Here is a 20,118-nt window from a genome sequence, read left to right as displayed (position 1 = left end):
TCTGCACTTCCTGCATTTTTACTGACACAAGAGTAGAGGACTTTCTGTGGGGGGCCAAACCACTTAATGGAAAGTTTAAAAGGGCCATGGACAGATTATGCAAACACTTCATGTAGCCAAAGCCAGATATGTAATATATTCATAAATCATGAATGGATGCATTGGAGCTTTGCCAAATCTCCTGAAGAGTGTTTGGTGTTAGTATCCCCCAAAGTATGGATTTTGGTGTGACAGCAATACTGTATAGCATATTTCAATTCATTACCTAAAGGTTTGTTTTCCTTCTACTGGTATGTGCTGTGAAAATATTACCCATGTCAATTGAATTGTTGGTTTGGTAGCAGCTAAGTTCACTATATTGATATACCATTCACATTATGCAGACTATAGTTACTTAAGTTCTATGTTTAAATTCAACAAGTGTGCTACTCTTCCCATTCCTCTCCCTACCCCTGGGCAGTGATGGCTTCCTAATGTTCGTTCCAGCTTCTCTATTTTCTGGATGCAGTGTTCTAGCGGTTATGTTGATATCCTAATCTCCTGGACCACCACCATTTTTTTCATTTCTAGTCTCAGGCATTTTGGGGCGATCTGAAAACGTTGTTTTTTTCTTGTGATTACAGAGGACTGACTTTGTTTAAAGAAGAAGGAAAACACAGTATCTGCATGGGGTCTCGTGGGATTCCATAAATTGGTATAGAAAGTTAGAAGCTTCCACTCTGATAGTCTCAGTCTGCCACTTAGATAAGTTCTGAGGCTGCTAAATGGCCCACTTTGGAGGGTGGGGTGGCTTTTTTGTGTTTGTGCAGGGGCTTTTTTGTGAACACCAAGCCACCTGATAGAAGTGGATGATGTTCTGCCTTGTCTTTCAGTCAAGAACTGAATGACAGGAAGTCATGAAAAGAGGGCAGAAGAGTCAGGGGAGAGGGTCCATAGCCTAGTGATAAGAGTCCACATTTGCATGAACCTGGAAGATTCCAAGTTCATTCATTGGCATTTTCAGTTCAAAGGATCTCAGGCATCAATGTGATGAAAGAATTCTGGTTGAATACCCTGGAGATCTTCTGCCAGTCAGAATGGGTCAGCAATGGGGAATACAGACCCAACAGCAAAAGGTAACTTCAGGTGAAACTTGCTCTAACTTGGCTGCCTAACAGATGGGTGAGGAGTTTGCAACACTGCTGCCTTAGGCTACGCTCATCAAAACATGATATATACACACACCACTTCACTTGTGAAGGGTGCATGGTTGTATCAACCCCTTTCCCTTTTAAAGCATTCCAAAGTAGTGACCTAACCCTTTCATACCCTTGTGTATTTAAAGAAAAGTATTGATTTAAATCTTCTATTGCAACCCATGCAGTATTTCATACTTGTACCATCTAGAAAATACAATGTGAAAAACGATACTTCAGGCTCGACGGTTTTTTGTTCGAGGGGTAGGTGGGTGAGATACACCTTGGAAAGATTAAGGCTCCAAAAGTCACCATCACCAGTTTATGACCTTGAAGCTGCCAGTGTGGTGTTGCTGTAGGCGTGCCAGACTAGGACCTGGGAGACCAGGGTTCAGGGTGACCTTGGGCCAGTTGCTGCCTTTCAGCACAAGGTTATTGTGAGGATTGACTGAAGAGGGGGAGATCCATGTATATACCACCTTGAGCTCCTTGGGGAGAAAAAAAGGTGGGTTACAAATACAATAAATAAATTAATTAACACCAGCATAACCACAAAGAAACTGGGTGCAAATGTGAAGGCTATCATATTAGCAACGTGTAGCATTAAATTGGAAAACATCAGATGGTCAGCTGTTAAGAAACCATGTGGGTCTCATAGTAAAGCAGTGGTTTTCAAGCTGAGTTCTGTGGAACCCTAAGGCTCCTGGGAAAATTACCAAGAGTTTCTCAGTGAGAAGATCAGTAAAGGTTAGAACATAGGAAACTGCCTCCTACTGTGTCAGACTGTTGGTCCATCTAGCTCAGTATTTCCCGGATTTCAGGCAAGGGCTTTCCACATCCCTCCATGGAGATGCTGGACTCATGGACCTTCTGTAGCTTCCACCACTGAGCTACATCCATTCCCCAAGCTTCCTGGAGTGGCAGCTGGCTGATGGTTATCAACCTTCCTTTGTATGGTGCAGCAAGAGTGGAATGTTGCCAACTGTGTGCTCAGTTGAGATGTGGCAGTGGAGACATCCCCAAAGCCGTGAGTGTCTTGGATGAAGGGAGCAAAACACCTCCCAAAATCTTCTGCGATATGCAGAACTTCATTGCATACACTATGGGACATCTCAACAGGTAGTATTTTCTGAAGGGAGAATCTTTGAAAACCACAGCCATCAAACAAATAGGCATGGAAGCAGTTGCGATTTTTCTAGTCAGTGGGATGGTCTCGGAATACGCTGTGATATGCAAATTGCACATTCTAGCAAGAAGACTTTACACTTTGCTGGATTAGATGCTTCTGCATGAGCACAGCCCGGTGATTGTAAAAGAAACTGATAATTCCTTTAAAGTTCTGAGAAGGCGTTTCAAGGATCGAGGGACATCTGATGCAGTGTGTCAGGAAAAGGGATGTTGTGTGGCTTTCAAAAACAACAACCAATTGTCGTTTTTATTTCTCACAACAGACTGATCCAGGCTGCCTTTTTAAATATATATTTCAGATGTCACAGTGCTGAATGTGAATAATTTATCAGGGTGTTTTGGCATGCGTGCAGAATCCCAAAACGTCGGCCTCCGGCTTAGGCCGGCTGTGGCACAGAATCAAAATCCATTAGAGGCTGTTGATGTTTCATGATTTATTGTATATGAGGGTGATCATCCTTGCCAAAGAAGTGTCTTTTGTGATTTATAAGTCAAATCCATTCTAGGGTTTGCCTTCTGGAGAGAAGAGGGAGAGAGAAATCCAGTGTAAATGCATTTAGCAATTGCAGGCTTATGTACTAATTTAGAGTGGATTGTGGGAGCACATTGCACTTCCTTGCGAGCTTCCGCTGCTGAGATTCTTAGCACAGGCTCAGATGCTGAGTTGCTCCTCTGTTCACATAAGAGGGTACGGTTCCACCAAGTTTCCCTGCTTCTTTAACCTGCCCCACAAACACACATTATTTCCAAATCATTCCCAGGGAGAGGGTCCTGCTCTTTCTAATATTTTTGTGGCAATTGCCCTCATTGCCTTTTTTGGTAGCAAGATGAATGTATTTGGATTTTCATACCTTTGAAATGCTAAGATTTTGTTTGGAGTTTTTATAATTTGTATTGTTTGTACTTGATTTTGTGCGTTGATTATTCATGAGCTACCTTGGTGGTGGTGGTCTTCTTTTTTTAAAGCCGAAACGCAGCATGTAAATAAACAGTAACATTTTAGGGTATCCCACACCATTGCCAAGTTTTCCCCAAGCCCCTTAGCAGATTTTCAGGGGGTGCCAAGAACTGCAGAAGAAAGCAGGAGGCGGAGAGACCTTCCCCAGGAATATGAACTTGACGTTTCGTTCATAGGAGGAAAGTTAAGCTCCAAGCTGGGATATCTGACGAACTGGATCATCAAATCCCCATGTGTCGGACTGACCTAATCTGCCCTAACGCATGGATCGTAATTTAGCTGTCTATCAAATTTCACATTTCTCCAAATGTTGCAATAACATTGGCACTGGTACGGCTTAATAGGAGTGAGAGGGGTGAGTGCAGTGTAAATTCCCCCGTGGAGTGAATCCAGTGCTGCCACTGATGTGTCTGCACTACACTGATCTTGTTGCTGCCTCTCCTCTCTCCCTCTGGGTAAGATGCAGTGATGCTGGTGATGAAAAGTAAATCACTTTTTTGTAAACCAATTTGAGGATTTTTTTAATGATCCAGCGGTGGATAAATTTTCTGATCAAGCGGTGGTTAAATTTTATTAGCTAACTAAATAGAAATTGCTACCCCACCAACTGTTGCAGTGCAATTCTTGGCGGTTTAAATGTATCAAAACCCATTTAATACAGTGGTACCTTGGTTCTCAAACTTAATCTGTTCCGGAAATCCGTTCCAAAACCAAAGTGTTCCAAAACCAAGGTGCACTTTCCCATAGAAAGTAATGCAAAATGGTTTAATCCGTTCCAGACCTTTAGAAACAACCGCTAAAACAGCAATTTAACATGAATTTTACTATCTAATGAGACCATTGATCCATAAAATGAAAGCAATAAACTGCAGCCACACAATCAATCAATCAGTAGCTGAACTGGGTTCCACACAGTCACAAAAACAAAAGAAAAAAGCTGCAAAAACAAAAATTCAAAATAAATAGCAAAAACAGTCAGTGTGACATTCAAAACAGAAGTGTGGCACTCAAATTGGAAGCGTAACGCTCAAAATAGAGCACGTTCGGCTTCTGAAAAATGTTCGTAAACTGGAACACTTACTTCTGGGTTTGCAGTGTTTTGCTTCCAAGTTGTTTGAGTACAAAGGTGTTTGAGAACCAAGGTACCACTGTATTTTCTGAGTGAAAATAAATTTAAATCCTTATTTAAATATGTACTGAAGTGTGAAACTCATGTAGATATGTTTTAACAACAATAACAGCCACAGATTAATGTGGAAGGGGGATGGAATGGGTTAATGAGTAAATACATCTGCCATTGACACAGACCAGCAACCGACTGACCGATTCATCCAACCAAGCAAAGCCAGGCAAAATGGGACTATGATATCTCTAGGCTTCAGTTTGGTGCTAGAAAACAAAACCAACCACATTTACGTGATTTAACCTAGTAGGATTCACCTGTCTAAATCCAATTTTCTTTTCACCTTGTTATCGAAGACTCCCTTTTGCATTCATCAGAATCTGCTGTAACTTATTTCTCTAATATTTACTGGACAAGCAAAGGAGGGGATATTGAGCTGTTGATAAGATCACTTAAAACGGGCCACCTGGTGCCTCTCAACACACACTAATCATACTATCATGATCAAAATCAGAGCTAGACATAAAAGAAGAACAACATAGGCAAAACCAAACATTTCAATGTCCCATTGGTTTCAGTGGGTGAATTAAGCACAAACATAACTTTCTCCACCTGAAGTAAATGGAACTTAAAAGTGCTTAACTTTGTCTGGATTTTGGCATAAATTAATCTCTGCACTTTCCAAGATAGTTATGGTAGTGCTAATCAGTGACCATGATAATATTCCAGGTTGATTAATCTGTAACACAAAGGATACATGGACATTTAAAAGCTCAACCTAAGTCAGCCTTGTACTTAAGCGCTTTCTTGGTAGCTATAGGCAACAAGGAATCACATGCAGGTGAGTGGACTGGTAGAGGAAAGACAGAGTATTTATTCCTTCTCTCCTTTCTGTGCCCGGCATAGAAAACGATTGGGTTGTTAGAGGAGGGAAGACCTCTCCACAGGCCCCAGCATAGAAAGGCCACAAGCTTCTTCTCAGTTTCTCATCTGCCAGTTACAGCAGGCTGGTAATTTGTTTATTTATTTACTTATTTTGCAGCCTAGTAAGGTGCATACATCAAAACAGGGCCCTGTCCTGGTTTCTAATCCATAATTGACTTCTGACTTCTGTTCCAAGATTGAAACTAAGACCTCCACGTCCAATCTGACTATAATAATAATAATAATTTATTATTTATACCCCGCCCATCTGGCTGGGCCTCCCCAGCCACTCTATGGACTAACATGAACTTATCTCATAAACTCTTATCTCTAATTCTGTAACGAATTATTGTGTTATACATATCTTTATGAGTTTGAGTTTGTAATCTCTATTTGAGTTTGTAATCCTTGTCAGAATACATACTTTTGAATGGATTAGTTTTTGTTACTATTGACTATTGATTTGTGAGTAGGGACCACTCCCACTATTGAAACTTACATTGGCCTGAGTTCTTGGTGTGCTTTTTCTTAGTAATTTTTGGGGGCTTATTTGCAAGGTTGCTGTAAACATGCAGAGAAAGAAGAAAGCTACTCTTGGTAATACTTTTATTGTACACATGGGGAAGGGGAAATGGAATCTGGAGAAGTGTTGAGGATCTTAGGTGAAATTAGCATCATACATTGGTGTGCATCATACAATGTGGCTTGTTTAGCCTTATATGTGCAAAGGTATGATGCTTGTTCCCTGGGCTAAATGACCGTCTCTAGAAGAATGTGAACAAACCAATGATCTATCATTGGATCGCATTAGTTTTGTTTGTTTTACTTTAGAATGGCCCACTCGCTGGATCATCACCTTGTCTTGGTGAGTGGGCTTGCATGTTCCTATGACCCTTGTGAAGTGAAGTGAAGAGTGTTTGAGGACCAGGACATTTACAGGGAAACCAAAATGCTTGTTTACAAAGCTATTGTACTACCAACCTTACTATATGCTTGTGAAACATGGGCCACTTATAAACACCATCTCCAACACCTCAAAAGATTCCATCAACAGTGTCTCCAAAAAATTTTACACATCACTTTGGAAGACAGGTAAATTAATACCAGTGTACTGGAAGAAGCAAAGATCACCAGCGTTGAAGCAATGATTCTTCAACATCAACTTCGTTGGACTGGTCATGTTGTGCGGATGCCTTATGATCATCTTCCAAAGCAACTACTCTATTTCCAACTTAAGAATGGAAAGCGTAATGCTGGTGGTCAACAAAAGAGGTTTAAAGACTGTCTCAAGGCAAATCTTTAAAAATGTAGTATAAACACTGACAACTGAGAAACACTGGCCTGCGAGCGCTCCAGTTGGAGAACAGCCTTTACCAAAGGTTTCATGGGCTTTGAAGACACTCGAACTCAGGACACAAGGGAGAAACGTGCTAAGAGGAAGGCACGTTTGGCAAATCCACACTGTGATCAACTCCTGCACAGAAATCAATGTCCCCACTGTGGAAGGATGTGTGGATCCAGAATTGGCCTCCACAGTCACTTACAGACACACTGTTAAGACCATATTCATGGAAGACAATCTCACCAGCTACGAGTGATCGCCAAAGAGAAAAGAGAGACTTTAGAATGGGTGCAAAAGGCTCAGAAATTCATTAGAGCAGCTGTGCTGGATTGTTCAGCCCTTTCCCAGTACTGTTCTCCTAAAGCTGCTATAATAATTCTCAGAGGCAAAGTAAGGAGTGTGCAGATCCAATAGAATTATTGGGGGGAAGGGGAGACTTAAGTATTAGCAGCCGAGGCTATTTCCCTAATTTAAGCACCCGCTTTCCTGGTGCTGCAACTTCCATCAAATTCAAAGTGCCCTGCTGCACCCATTGTATAATTTTTTGAAAATGCAGTAGATCCCATCACACACATCCTGCGTCACTTGCGCTTTGTCCTTGTCATAAGGAGTGCATCTTCTGTAAAAGGCAGGGTATAGATTTTCAGCTCTGCTCTTCTGTTATGAGTGAAACAGCTGTGCCTGATTATAATAATTTGGGGACTGCAATCTGCACACATTTCACGTCAGCCCCAACCCATTGTCTGCAGCCACTTCATAAATGTCATCCTTTGTGTTGAGCAGGTGGCATTGTCTGGTGACCAAAAGATCAACACTCTCTTTCTCCTTTATTTATTTCTAAGGAAGGGCCTTTCATTTTCTTTGCCAGCAGTTCATCACATTCTCCTGTGCAAACCAATCCAGTGGAAGTAATTCAGGAATTGCTGGAGAGGAATCTCTAGCCAGTGTTATTGAGGCAGTCAGATGAACTCATCGTAATTGCTTTTGCGTTCTTAAGAATTGATGCTTCTGTGATCTGTTAAAGTTTAAGTCAGGGATGGGGAACCTGTGGTCCTTGCAGATGCTGTTGAGCTCCCAGCTCCCATAACCCATAACTAACATAGCCAGTGGTCAGGCATCATGGGAGTTGGAGTCTAATATCTGCAATGACACAGGTTCCCCATGGACCCAACATTAAATAAACACATAATTGATTGTAGTCGGCACTTAAAAGCTTCTTTTCTGACTCTAGTTTTTCAAAAAAAGAATGCAGTTGATTTTTCACTGTAAAAGTTATTCTTAATGCCATGAGTCGTTACCATGCAACTTCTAAAGCTCAGTACATGCCTGTAGTGCACATGCTAGCACACTACTTGTGACATTCCCTGATCAGAAGCAGCTATCCAGACCTTAGCTTTGAGAGCAGTGTTGGGGCATGTGAAGCATTTGAGACTGCCAGGTTGTAACCTGGAGATTTCATCTTTACAATTAGCTCTGATGCTGGAGTGGGTAATGAAGCATCTACAGCTTCTGCTGCCTGCCCTCTCCCTGACCTACTGTATGGCACAACTGGAAACCAACTCACACCTTCTGTTTATATGTACAAAACATCTGGGGGAAGATGCCAAAATACTTGTGAGATGCAGCATATGCCACACATGGACAACAACCCAACAGAAGTTCTAATATGGTAGAGCTGCCATCTCTTGATCTGAAATAGTTGGGATGGGAACCATTGGATCATCATACATTACCAACAAGTTTGTTTGTTTGGGCGGTGCAAGAGATTGTAGCACTCAGAGCGTGGTTGGTTGCATTCAGCTGATTCCAGTGAGTTTTGTTTGTGTGTGAGAGGGGGTGAGGGGTTGTTGGGTTAAGTTAGCCATATCGATTTGTATGTTGTTGGGAACAGAGACATTGTATGTACTCTTGTTGTCTATGGAAATCCTTCAATTATACTTATATACCGTACTGGCTCGAATATAAGCTGCAGCCTCAAATAAGCCACACCTTTAAAATTCAAGAGGAAAAAGAAAAAAAGACAACACCCGAATATAAGCCGCTCCCTTAAAATACCACAGGCACTCACACCCGTAAAAGGAGTCATTGGTGGTAGGGAGCATCTGCGCAGCTCCATCGAAAGAGATTGGGCAAAAGGTGGGGGCAGAGCCAATATTCTGCTTCCCAAAGCTGGGAGCCTCCCTCTTGAATTCCTGACCAGGCTTTTGGGCTCCTGCTCTGCCCATAAGGAAGATGGAGGGAGGGAGGGATCTGAGTTTGTGGGGTTGTGGAAACTTGCACCCAAAAAGAACCTGCAGGGGCGTGGAAGGAGGATTGAGAGGAGATCCCATTCCCCCCCCCCCGACCCTGTCATTAAAACTGAAATGGTTGGTACGTAAAAGCCAATTTTTGTAAGGTCGCAAATTTAAGCTGCACCTTAACTTTTCACGCTTGGAATTTGGAAAGAAAGTGTGACTTATGTTCAGGCCAATATGATATATATTACACATTATCAACAAGTCTCATTGTGCAGTTGGGTTGGAGACTGACTGGCGCTCTACCCCATGGCAGAGTCAGAATGGAATACTCTACTATTACCGAAGAATACCCTCTTCACCCAGAACCATTAAAGAAACTGGCAAACTGTCTGGATTAGGAGGTTGCAGTCCATCTTCTTGCACATGGTTAAAACTCCTCAGTCCTATGGCAAGAGCACCCTAATCCTAAAAATATGTGTGCTTTGCTTCACTCTGCATCCCAGCATTTCCATAGTTATGGGCTGAACCCTGAGTGACAAAATCTGTGTGAAACCCAACCACGTTATCATAGCTACTGTTGTGAAGCTGACAGCCATGTGTTCCCCAAGTACATCAGGCCAACCCTCTCCACCCTAAAACCTGGGCAGCTTTGATTCATAATTGCAGGCTGCCACAATGGCCATTGTCACGCTCCTTGAAGCTGCGAACATGGAAATTGCAGGGATGGAGAAAATCAGAACAGTGGTGACTCACATCCCAAATATGAAGCTGCAGTGAGGAGATCTCCATCTCTTTCAGAAGCATCCAGAGATAGTGATGGAAGGCACTTGGCAATAAATTTTATTTGTGTTGAGTGCTTGGCCCTCTTCGCTGGGAAAATAAGCAAATAAATCTCATGTAGTCCAGCTCAACCGGACAACACATAGGCAATAATCTTAAGCAAGAGTGATGGCACTCTTAATGCATTGGGAATTGGTCCTCTGCATTAAAAGCTAATTAACATTTGTTCTTATTACTAGGCTGTAACACCTATCAATGTCTTTAGTGGATCAGTTTCTTCTGTCTCATCTGATGGCAACATCCTTGCCAGATCCCTGCAAATTATTTAGCTTGAAATAATCCCTCTTATGCTACTAGGTGTTTGCTTTTGAGATGGTTCCTTTAACTCCTGTTTCTGCTTACTTTTCCAGCACTCCTGATCCTCCTTGCCCATATGTTTATATTTGCCTTCTGCTTATAGGCTCCACTGTTTGCTGTGTCTTTACTTAGTCATGCTTTCCTCGGCTGCCCTTGCCAATTGGATTGGATTTAGCTGGAATGAAAGTTGGGTTGCAGGTTATTTCCTTAAATGCCTCTTCTTTTCATGTGGATTTTCAAGCGGAGGCTTCCTTAGAGGTGTTTTGCCACGGCAATTAAAGTTAGCATGGATCATTCACCTTGCTTTTCAGTGTTTTCTCACTGAGAACGCAGGGCTTTTTAAAATACCTGTATCGTTGTAGACATGAAGCAAATCAGCTCCCAAATATTGACCTTTGTGAATTTTGCTATTTGGATAAGAACACACACACCCACCCTGGATGTTTTCTGAATATTCCAAACAGCGTACAGATATCCTTCAGATGGTCACCGCATGATCGTTTGAGTGCTGTCAAACATGTTTAGCTATGTCCTTGGCTAGCGCTGTGAGATTCCCACCCCCATGTCCTTCCCCACATTGTCCTTTCATTGCACTGTCCCCAGAACTGCTCCAGAGGGTTGGGGGGAAGCCCTGAACAGATTTATGGGGTGCAGTGGGGGCCAGAGGGGAAGAACATACCATTGAGTAAAGAGAAATCCTTGCATTGACAGAACCATGTATGTAACATTACATTGAATACAATCCATTATCACTGATGCTACAATAAGATCTGAGCCATGCCTCCTCCTCCGCAACCACCCTTGGATCTCCATAATGAAAAAAATCACCCAGTTTATGTTAAATTGGAACATAAACTTCTGTTTATTTATTGCAGTTTAACAAGCGTGTGGTTTCATAAACGGTATCGGTCAATTACAGTCATGGGGTGCCTATCCAGACCTATAACTTCCACTTCCTGCTCTCACTGACTAAACCACCTCTCAGATATCTACTTGTCTTCCTATCTCCTAACTGTTCCTGACTCAGCTTATTTTGCTGCACTAACTCACCTACCCACAGACTCTATCCCAATTCACTCCCACTCCAACCAACCACCCAACTCCCAACGAACTCCTCCTCTCGCCCCTCCCAGAGCTGGTTTTATAGTCCCTCTGACTCCACCCCCTGGGTTCTAATTGGGTAACCTGTTTAACTATTCACCTCCAGCACTCTCATATGTTAATGTCATACCCCCCGCCAGACTTTATTCATTTGCTGGAGTAGGAGGGGGGAGGCCATTTTTGCTTATCTCCACCCCCGTGTCTTGTAGTCACCACTGCCATCTCCCTGCACAGTTCCATTACAGGAAAACAATAAAACACTTAATAGCTAGTAAAAATAAACCACAAACATCCTGTCTCTCCCCCCCACTACCCATACCAATACCAATAAATACATAATGACACCCAAAATGAAATCGGAACACCACACAAGAAAAAAAAAAAGCAAGGGGCTCTTCAGTAGGGATTGCCAAATCTGTCAGTTTCAGCTTCTCTTGGTTTCTCATTTTGCCAGGCTTAAGCTCAGTGTTCCACATCATTTCGCAATTTTTTAAAAAGTCCTCACGAAAATTCCTCAGCATTTCAGTGTGAATTTCTCAAAATATGCACATTTTTGTTTGCAATTTTCCAAAATGTAATGCATGTGTATATATTGTGTTCACTAAAAAAAATGCTTTGTTCTGCACAATTTACACTAGTATATGCATTTTTGTAAACATGTCTTGGCTGAAGAACTGCATTGCAACATTCGGAGAAGAGCAGCTTTCGAAGGATGGCCATAGTTTGGTTCACGTATGGTTTTGGAATGAATTGGGTAGCCTGGGCTTGAAACGCAAACAAAACCCAATTTCTCTGCCTTCCCTAGTCTTCAGGGCTTTTCGAAACACATGGGGCATGTTCGAGCACAGCTGGCAAAGTGTTGCAGAGATGTGGGGCCTGTGCAGAAAAGGCCCTTCCCTAGCACCTGTCAATCAAATTGCTGTCAGAGGCAGTCACCTAAGGAGGACCTCTGCTGCCAGCTTCCAAGTATGGGCAGGTTAGCATGTGTGGAGGTGGTTCTTATCTGAAGAACAGTTAAGGCATTGATTTATAGAAGTTATTCCAAATTAGCAAGAGATATTCATATGACTCCAACCAGAATAGGGATTTGGATTCCATAAAGAAGTGGATAAGTTATACTTTGCAAGATTATATTAGCTCTAGTTAATGGATTTTATTCATACTTTAGCGTTGAGAAAGTCTCCATATTGAGTTGTGGCCAGTAATGAAGATGATATTTATTTATATCTCATTCTGTTTACTCTTCCCTCATTAACCATCCAAATGAATTTACGAGAGTCCTCACTGTTATACAAGTAAAATAAGTGCCAAATATATGCAGCTATTTGTTTCAGTGTGCAAAAATAACACTAGCAAAATAAATGTTGCTTTTGCCCAGCTGAGGCACCATATCAAGAAGTTTAAAATATTAACAGCTTTTTCATAAGATCAAACTAAGGTGGGCCAGAGATCCAATCACCTGTCTTCAAAATCTATACCAGGCTAGTTTTAACACAAGTTTATTATGGATGTTTATAATGGATGTGCTTTTGTAGAGGTTTTGTTGCATTTGGGGGAGAATATTGACTGATAGTTTACAGTGGTTGAAGTGCTGTTAGAAGGCAGCCCTCTATTTGAATGGTTGTTTTGTCTAAGTCCAGTTTAAAGATAAAGAACCCTAAGAAATAAGAGCAGGAAGAGACTTGCAGTGGTTCATCAACAATTAGTTAGCACCAGGGTGGATAAAAATCAATGATTTTTAATTAAATAATAATAATCATTTTTTTAAAAAAAAATTAAATCGGATTTTTAAAATAAAATGCTTTTGGAGGAAAAATCTTTCTAAAGATAGTTTTCTATTTAAGTTATATTATAGTCCAAAGACTATTTATCAGGAAATAAGGATTTGTTTTAAGTTTTTCATGTGTGCTAAAACTCAGTTTAAGGGGTTTTTTTAATTTAAAAAATAATTTAACCATATCAGTTAACAAACATGGATACATATGCTATAATGTTACTGTTTTAGTTAAATAAATAGTTTAAACTGTTATTAAGGAAATGATTATTTTTCTCCTTCCAATAAAGTACAGCAGAAAACTTGTCCAAATATAAACAATACTTTCATAATTAGCTGTCTGTATTTCTGATAGTATAATCAGATCAGTAATTTTTGATATAACTGTAAAAACTACTCCGAAAATTTATTATTCCAAAAATGAAACCTTCATCTGGTTGCAAATATTAACATTATACCAGCAAGAATGAGTCTGTCTGCAAGAAAGGAAAAGAAAGATTTAAATCAAGTCTTACTGACTAGTGGTTTAAATCATTATTTAAATCGATTTGATTTAAATCAAATCCACCCTGGTTAGCACTGGACAAACAGACTGAGAATGCCCACAGAGATTATCTGGTCACAGTCTTCCTCACTATGGAGAGATGTGTTATATTTCTTTTTAAGATATAGCGATTCTTTTGAAATTTGCATCTCTCTAGTATCAATTCCCACATGCAAATTTTCTGCAGATCTCAGTAAGTAGCCACCCTAGAGAAGAACATAAAAATAGCCTGCAGGATCAGGCCAGTGGTTCACCTAGTCCAGCATCCTGTTCTCACAGTGGCCAACCAGATGCCTGTGAGAAACCAGAGAGCAGGATCTGAGAACAAGAGCCTCCTCGCCACTTGCTTGTCTCGGTAAGCCTTTCCACCCAAAGAAATGTTCAGATTTCCCCCCTCTGGTTTCTTTTCTTTCCCCCTTTCCCCTTCCTCTCTTTTCCAAGGGGGGGGGCAGTTGCCCAAAGTTTTGGGTCCTCTCTATGGTCTGCTACTGAGCTATGTATCCTTTGTAAGTGCTAAAACAGGGCTCAGAAAACTTTTTCAGCAGGGGGCCGGTCCACTGTGTCAGGAGTGCATGCAGGAGCCAGGCCCTGTGACCAGTAGGGCTTCGCAGGACTGGGGCCTTCCTAAGTTTGTTCTGGAGAGGCAAGGCGCAGCCGCACAGGTGAGGCCACTTAGTAACTCACTGCACCTGGTGGTAAGAGCCAGGAAGGGATATAAGGTCAGCATTTCCCTTCGGCTCTTTGCCACAGCAACACATTTCCTGCCTTGCTGCATTTGGCTTCTTTCTTCCTGATCCCCAGACCTCGGCTTCCTGACTCCCTGCTTCTTGATCCTCGGACCCTTGACTTTGTGACTCCTTGCTTCCTGACCCTTGGACCCCCAGCTTCTGGACCCTCATTCCTGCTCCCACCCCACCATCTTGCCCCTGGTCCCAACGTCCTCAGCCGGGACTTTGATCACCTGTAGACCGGACCGTGACTTACTGTCCCTCAGACCTTGTGGGGGGCCAGACTATATTTTGAAGGGGGGGAATGAACAAATTCCTATGCCCCACAAATAACCCAGATATGCATTTTAAATAAAAGCACACATTCCATTCATGTAAAAACACCAAGCAGGCCCCACAAATAACCCAGAGATTCATTTTAAATAAAAGGACACATTCTACTTTAGAAGGCGATTGGGCCAGATCCGGCCCCCGGGCCTTAGTTTGCCTGCCCATGTGCTAAAACAAAGGGGTTTCTTCCTTCCTTGTAGACATCAGCAGAACACCAGGTCTCCATCACCACCCTGCAGGTACATTGTATAACTATATTTATTTACCTGCCATATTTATAAATCACTCTTCCTCCAAAGAAGCTCAGGGCAATGTGCAATGCAAGAGAAACAGTAGCATGCCTCTAGTAAAGAAAACATTGAGCAAACCTGAAGGATTTACAAAGTAACAATCTTTAAACACAGATCTACAATTTGGTGTTGGGGAAGCTCTGGGTGAGCAAAATGGTCTTCAGTTCATGTCTAAATCTTTGCAAGGCAGGGGACAGGAGCCTGAGGAGGGTGCAATTCTGTGTGTCCTCTGCCTATGTATCTTCTCAGGTATTATGAGCAGAGAAGCCCCACCAATCTTCAGGTAGGCTGGTATTGAAAGAGGTACTGCTGCATATATTTCAGCCCTGAAATGCTTAGGGCTTTATGAACTGTTCTCAGCAGCCTATAGCTAGGGAAGATTGTTAATTTTGGTTCTGTGAGTTTCTCATTTTTCCATCCTTCAATGCAGTTCACCACATTTCCACAGTAATGTGCATTAAAAAAATTGTCATGAACTTCCATAAGAATTTTAGTGCAATTCTCTCCTGATCAATTTTTCTTGTATGCAGTTTTGACTAATATACACTTTTTTTTGCAAGCACCTTCCCCTAATATGGTGCATTTTTGTACATGTTGTTTCGTTGGTGATCTGCATTGCAAAATTCAGAGAAGTGCTAATTTCAAAGGAAAGCTGTGTGGCAGCTTGCATATTGGTTGGGGAAGTGTGAATTGCATAATTTCTCATTAACATGCAAACAAAATCAAATTTCTCCTACGTCCCTACCAGTAATGCACAGGCAGCCAGCGTAGTACTTTTACAATTGGTGTTACATTCTCCCGTCTTGCTTCTCCCTAGCAGCCATATTCTGCACTAGCTTTCACTTCTGGACTATCTTCAAGGGCAGCCCCACACAGTAGTGTTGCAGTAGTCCAGACAAGGTCACCAGAGCATGAGTTACTGATACCAGAATATTTTAGTCCAGGGACAGACATACCTGGAAATAAGCACTCCTTGCCACCAAGGTCACCTGATCATTAGTTCCCACTGACAAAATATCAACAGTTCATTCCTTACCATTCATAAACAAAAGACCACAACGCTACAGATGCTGGTAATATATCAAAGGATAGAGCTGTGTGCTATCCATTGGGGACATGGGTGGCGCCATGGTCTAAACCACTGAACCTCTTGGGTTTGCAGATTGGAAGGTCAGCAGTTTGAATCATCACAACAGAGTGAGCTTTCGTTGCTCTGTCCCAGCTTCTGCCAACCTAGCAGTATGAAAGCACACCAGTGCAAGTAGATAAATAGGTACTGCTGCGGTGGGAAGGTAAATGGCATTTCCATGATCTCTGGCACTCGTCACGGTGGTCTGTTGCATCAGAAGCGGTTTAGTCATGCTGGCCACGTGACCCAGAAAGCTGTCTGTGGACAAACGCCAGCTCCCTTGGCCTGAAGCGAGATGAGCGCCACACCCCATAGTCGCCTTTGACTGGACTTAACCATCCAGGGATCCTTTACCTTTATTTTATCCATTGGATTAAATCTACTCTATTGCACGGTGGTACATTTAATGTTTTCTTCCTGCTGGAAATTCCAAGGCAATTTTGATGCATAAAACATTCTCCAAGACAAAAATTAGCAACAAGGAACCTAGCCTAATAATAGCAATTTGGTTGAGACTATTTTCTTATATGTCTTTGCAGTTGCCTTTCATTTAAGGGTGGCTCCCCCCCTTTTTAAACCAATCTACTTATTGCTCCACTATCTCACTATCAATGTAATTAAACTGGGAGGGCATGGGTGGAAGATGGAATCTGGGTTCCATTATGATCCAGGAAATGTTGTTACTGCTGCTGTGGGGAGTGGGGAAATTGAATTGACACTGGAACATATGCCAAGAGCTTCCTCATTTACAGAAAGAAGTTGTCTGGCAGAAGGAGGGTTTCCTGTGAGGGGGGTCATTAGACATGGAATGTACTCTTGCCTTTCTCTAAAACCGTCTGGTTGACAGAACCATTATAGAGGATTTATCTGTGCCTTCTCTCAATTTTTGATTTGATTTGAGAAAGAGGTGCTTGCTTCGATTTTGAGCAGCTGTACATCAACCTGAATCTGGAAGGACAGTTCTTTTACGCAGAGCCCTGGATCAGGCCAATGGCCCATCTAGTCCAGCATCCTGTTCTCACAGTGGCCAACCAGAAAGCCTGCAAGCAGGACACCAGCACAATAGCACTCTGCCCACCTGTGATCCTCAGCAACTGTTTATTCAGAAGCATTACTTTAGAAATATTACTCTAGCAATGGGTATACAGAAACATTACTGCCTCTTACTGTGGAGGCAGATCCTAGCTGTCATCATCATCATCATCATCATCATCATCCTTTGACCGCTGCTTGACATCCTCTATGAATTTGCCCAATCCTCTAAAAAATTGTCCAATCCCAAGATGGCAGGGCTGGCTGTACTGTTGGAACAGGGGTGGGGTGACTCAAATAAGTGTGGGTCATAACACAGGCATTCCTTGAATTTTGTACTTCTCTGAATTTTGCAATGCATTTTTTAGCTCAAAAAGCCCTATACCAAAATATGCATGGGGGGGAGCATAGCTTGAGAGAGACTAATTTTAGAAATGTGAGCTTGGTTAGAAAATAACATTTAAAAATGCAGATTGAAGTGCACATTCCATTATGAATTTTTGTACCACATTTTTGTTTTTAAAATTTATGTGGAAAACAGAGCAAAATGGATTTATGAATGAACAGAAGTAGAGCTGACACAGGCCAGAAATAGACTCTTCCATCAATCCATCCCTACATACAGCTATTCTTACACTATTTTTCTCAGGTAACGGCCTGATTAATCACAGCAGGTGCTGCCACATTTAACCACACAAGATCCCCATCATGTTACCTGTTACTATTTAAATACTGGCACAAGAGCTACTCCATGTTTCAAAATCTCCTCTTAAGGTCTCCTATCTACCATTTTCAGAATGCATTATATTAGCATCGCTGAATTAAAGAGCCAGTATTTTTTTTCAGGGCTATAGATTGTCAGGGAAGGTTCACAGTTGAGGATGGCACCTGACTCTGGGGCTTTCAGTTACTAATATTAGACTTTAAAAATTCCTCATGACAATTTGGGAATGTCAAAAGCAGAACTGATCTGAGAGCCAGCCCCAGCACACGGCGTTCTCATTTCAAATGCATCCAAGACTCTACTTACAGTTCAAGGTGACCTTGGCTGCTATCCTTGCCATGATCTTAAGGGTGTATTTTTGGTAGCATTTGCAAGGAATTTTTCAGTACCAAAGCTTATATTGCTGATTAGCAGGTACACGCTGCATTCCTGTCTATGTTTACACACACAAGGTTATTTTATAGGAGTAATTGAAACCTCCTAACAATCCCACCAAATGCAAATGAAATGCGATCGCCTCAAATGGTTGGATTAGTAGCCAGAAAGCAACTCTGTAGTATTGAATTTGCCTAGAGGAAAACAATGCTTTCCCAAAGAGATGTATAAAGACTCGCTGATTTCAGAGCACACTGTTACCCACCAGCCTTTGCTGAACATTGAGGTCAATCCAGTATATACTTCCTATAATGCTCAGTCTCCCTGGCTGCATTATATCCATGTGCAGGAGAAACCAAAGCATCGTTGTGCCTCTCTCAGCTCCTTCCTGCAGCCTAGATCTCTAGCAAATAACACAAAATGGGAGTGTGCCCAGTGCGCATCAAGTGAAGCCTTTAGACCAGGCATAGGCAAACTTGGCCCTCCAGATGTTTTGGGACTACAATTCCCATCATCCTTGACCACTGGTCCTGTTAGCTAGGGATCATAGGAGTTGTAGTCTCAAAACATCTGGAGGGCTGAGAGTTTGCCTATGCCTGCTTTAGGCCCATTTTGTTTACCTGATGACAGCTCCTATTACTATTACTTAAGCAACACAATGAAAGAGGAACTGCCAAAACAGAGGACAAAAGGGAGCACAGATTTGCATTAAATGTGCTAATTTGCTCATTTGTCTGCAGAGATGCAAATTTATAAGAAGAAAATGATCCCTACAGTGGGGAAAACTGACCAGGTGTGTGCCTGCTGTCCGCTCTCTGGATGCTAATTGTTGATGGAAAATTTCAAGGCCCTAATCGCCCTTCTTAAAACAAACTTAGGCTGGACAGCCCTTCAAACAGAGATCTGCCCTATGACAGCCCTCCAGACAGAGAACTGCCTTTCTGTAAAGTAGGGTATGTGGCCACCATTATCATCCTCATCACTGTTAAATTTATTAGCTTCCCTTCACCAGCAGATCCCAGGGCCGGGTTACAAAACTTCAAAATTCGGAATGCAAAACACTTGAAACACATTACATTCACAAGAATAGGGTCAATCCTGAAAACACACAGCTCAGGTGCCAAAAGCCAGGGAAAAGGGCTAATCCCCTACTCTCTACTCATTTGCCATTTGATTTCAGTAGGATTACTCCAGAGCAGAGCAAATGTTTGAGAGTCCTTTTTCCCCAAAACAGGAAGTGGAGTCTCACTTCAGATTTAGCTTGTGCCTGCAAAGTTATACAGCTTGAAAATTAGTTTATCTTTAACATTAAATTAAATTAGCTTAGCTTATCTTTAGCTTTATAAGAATCCCACATGTTCATTCATGCATTTCCCCCCTTGTTCTTCTGAATGCCGAAGAAACACAGATGTTATTCTAGCAGAATTTGTAGAAGGCAGTTGAATAGCATTGTACACGGCTAACTGATTTAAGCGTGGGTGGGCTTTTAAAAAGCAATTTAGTTAAACAAGTGCAGGACTATTCTTAAAGCAATCTGCAACCTGGAATATATTGATTTGCCAGGATTCCAAACGAAGCATGCAGCCTGATCTTAGGCTTGTTTACTCACTGTGCTCAATAGGGCTTACTTCCAAGTAAGCATGCATAGAATTGCAGCATTATAAAGCAATTATTAGTTCAGCTTCTGTACCCGCAAGCTGAGTGAGACGTGTCGGATGTTTGCTTTCACAAATGGAGAGCTCTAATTTTGTCAGAAAATTATATTGTGACTATACCATACACTCATAAGAGAAGCGGAGCAGAAAAATGTGTCTACGTTTTGCATGGAAGACATCCTTCACAAGTACAGTCAGAATACACACACACACACACACACACACACACACACACACACACACAAGATTCACTCCTGTCTAAAATCATGGCCTTACTTTTGAATAGGAAATGCAATGCTTAATATAACTGTCAATAGCGGACAGTATGATGTCGTGGCACTGCTCACCTAAC

At 41.9% G+C, this 20,118-nt stretch overlaps 1 protein-coding gene across 1 annotated transcript in view; it reads left to right on the top strand.

The window, feature by feature from the left end:
- The window catches only part of KCNB1 (potassium voltage-gated channel subfamily B member 1), a 196,482-nt gene that overhangs the window by 4,684 nt on the left and 171,680 nt on the right, over positions 1–20,118 (top strand). The gene's annotated exons all lie outside the window — the stretch shown is intronic.

The sequence above is a fragment of the Podarcis filfolensis genome (genome assembly GCF_964270895.1).
Source record: "Podarcis filfolensis genome assembly, chromosome: 6".
In the NCBI taxonomy this organism is placed as follows: Eukaryota; Metazoa; Chordata; class Lepidosauria; order Squamata; family Lacertidae; genus Podarcis; species Podarcis filfolensis.
This window is presented reverse-complemented; position numbering and strand designations above follow the sequence as displayed.